Genomic DNA, 3,114 nt, shown 5'->3' with positions numbered 1-3,114 from the left:
GTCAATCAATGTTCAAAGTCATCAGATGTCATCCCATCCCTCTTATTCAGTAGTCACACTTCCATCTCCTATCGAGGATTGAAATGATTGATGATGATCGATCGATCGATCAACCAACCAACACCTATCTCCGGAATCCGGATACATCTCCTCCCGTCCAGACAATGGAAGTGTCGACCCCAGTCCACCACACCCTGGGCCTGTCCCTCCGCTCAGCCCAGTCCCGGACGGCGCCTTCTCTTACATCCGTCTGTGAGCAAGACTTGAGCGAGCCAACCCAAGGCTAGATGGAATGGATGGATTCCTTGACCTCGTCCAAAGAGACTGATCCGAATACAAGTTGGATCAGATCGTTGGAGACAACGGAATCATCGGCCCATACCTGGAGTTCTTGGCCGGTTTTTTAGTCAGCTCTCGGCCGACACACACGGCCATGATTGGTCCTCTACGTACATACACCTTGAGACCCCAGCAGCCAGACCAAGCCAGCCACTTTTGATGCTCTTCCGTCCATTTCCAACCCGCCATTCCAGATCAGTCGGATCTCAAGGACCGAGTCCCTACTACTCACTGACTTATAATTAAAGCTGCTCAATGACATCACCTTCCCTGTCAAATGCCGTCTGTTCTTGTGGGGTTGGTCCTTATTGGTTCTAATAAATTGAACTCTTTTTAGTCAATGCCATCTGTAATGTTAACTGCATATAAATATCCAAATTGTCTTTATCATGTTTAATGCTCTTACTATATTTGTGTTTAACGTTTCTGACATGACCTTTGAAACTATATATCGATGTCATATTTCGACCCGTACTCGGCTATTAAATAGTTAAATGATACTCTTAAGAACGTGTTGTCCTTTATTCACGATTATAATGAGTTGGAAATTGGTCGGGTTTTCGTTTCCAAACAATTGATTTATGATTTATAGTCAAAATGAAGTTCGAAAACCTTTTCGAAAAGCAAAAATGTTATTAAAAGTGAATCATCAGGTGGCTTATGGTAAAGTTCATAGAACGGGGCGAAACATGCCTTGAAGTAGTGATAGTTTCAGCCAACATGACCGCACAGATTGAAATTGGCAAAATAAGGACCTTTTTGGAAAGCGAAACATTCTCATCATGACGTGCCCATCGGTGTTTTTTTTTAAATTTCATTTCTCAGTTTTCCCTATTTTCCATTATACTAATCATATTGTTTACCGTGCATAAACTAAATATTGAATGAAAGACCCATTGGGAAATGATACGATCACTTGCAAGTTCATCTGATTAGAAATCTGAAATCAAAATATTTGTCAAACCGTTTTGATCGGTAGTTTCACGTGTAGACGGCTCAGAGTTGAAATGTTTGTCAAATACAACATTTCCGAAATTGTTAGGCAAACTTTGTGACAGAATGTTTCTCGTGTAGACGCACCGTAACTTAAAGGAGTGGCGAAATATGACGGAATAGAAAAAAAAAATGCGAACAGTTTTTTGTGGCAGAAAAGGAATAAGTGGCTCAAAGTAAGGGAATAGAATCATGAAATTGGTTTTTTTTTGTTCTTGTTTTTTAATTTAATTTGACAACTCAAAGTGAGATCTACAATTTTGAAAAAAAGCTGAGTCATTTTTTTAATAGGAACAACTCAAAATTCAGCACTCTGCAGCAAAACTTCGTCGACACTGATTATCAGACGAAGTACTTGGACTCGAATACCACTCGCGCCAAAATAAAAAAGACAACAATATCCGACTCAAATTTCTTCGAAAAGAGGCCATTCCCTCTCAGGTACTATTGTTAATATCACATTATTCAAATTTGTGCAATGCATTTAATGGAAGGTATGTTTCGTTTAACGTGTCATTGATTTTAGTTTCCACAATTGGCGTCCTACTATAGCCGTCTTCCAGTGCTCCACGTTCAGAGGCTACTCAGAGTTCAAGCCGGAGGCAAAAAGAGATCGAAAAGGTCGAATTGCTGCCGCCACATTTCTTCAACAGGACGAAATCAAAACACTCTCCGAACTCAAGTCAAAACTGGAGTGGTCTTTCTCTCCCAAGTGGAACCTGTAACATCCCGCAGTCCGATGGTGGACTGATGTTGGTTCTCATTAAGAAGAATGAACTTTCAATGCCCAAAATACTTCACAGCCTTTTTATAAATGAAGAGTTGGAATTCGAGATGTGGTAAGTAAGGAATACAGTTTCTTTATTTAATTAGATTCAAAGTTTATGTCCATTATTTTATAGGCATTGCGATATTCAGGGTGTCCACCGCAAAAGTGCATCATATCACCAAGAACAAGATCAGCCGAGTATCACAGGTCCCTAATATTCTTGCTTTTTTGAATAATATGGAAAAGAGGAAATCACCCACGATGTAACGAAATTCGTTCGTCGTTGCTCGAAGATCTTTTGCCAGACGCGGACGAGATGCAACAGCGGAAAGTGTCCTTTATTAGCGAGCAACTAGGCTTACTGTTTGTTGAGCTAAAGGTCGGCGGTATTCTTCATTCTTCACCGCTGTGCTGTCACGTGGCAATCGAATTCACCAGCTCTCTACAATCAGCTTTTAAAAGAAGACCTTTTCACACTTCCGTCTGTACGGTATCTTAAACGATTATCAGGCGCACTTAGTGTTTCAACCGGACTTTCAGACTCAACCATCCAATACCTAAAAGCGAGAGTGTCAAAGTTGTGTTCAAGAGAAAAGCTGGTTAGCGTGATAATTGATGAAGTCTATTGCGCCAAACGTGTTGAATATGCTGGTGGCAAGTTTTAGGTCTTGATACTGACGAGCCCTCAAAAACCCTTCTTTGCTTCATGGTTCAATCCGTCGCAGGAAGCTACAGGGATATGGTTGCCATGATGCCAATAACGAAAATCGACGCTACGTTACTCCATGAAAATTTCCAGAAGGTCTTGTCTAACTTGCGTTGGGCTTGATGTTGTCAGTGTGTCAACTGACGGTCACAGCGTAAACAGGAAATTTTACGGCGCAAAAGCTATGTGATGGCGAGTTAAAGGTGTCAATTGCAAGCTCATTCACCGAAACACGAAATGTTCATTCTTTTTGATCCTGTTCATTTGTTCAAAAACTTTTATACAAATTTTCTGAACAAAACATACT

Source organism: Tigriopus californicus, chromosome 3 (assembly GCF_007210705.1).
Source record: "Tigriopus californicus strain San Diego chromosome 3, Tcal_SD_v2.1, whole genome shotgun sequence".
NCBI lineage: Eukaryota > Metazoa > Arthropoda > Copepoda > Harpacticoida > Harpacticidae > Tigriopus > Tigriopus californicus.
The sequence above is the reverse complement of the archived record's forward strand: the minus strand, read 5'-3'. Positions refer to the sequence as shown.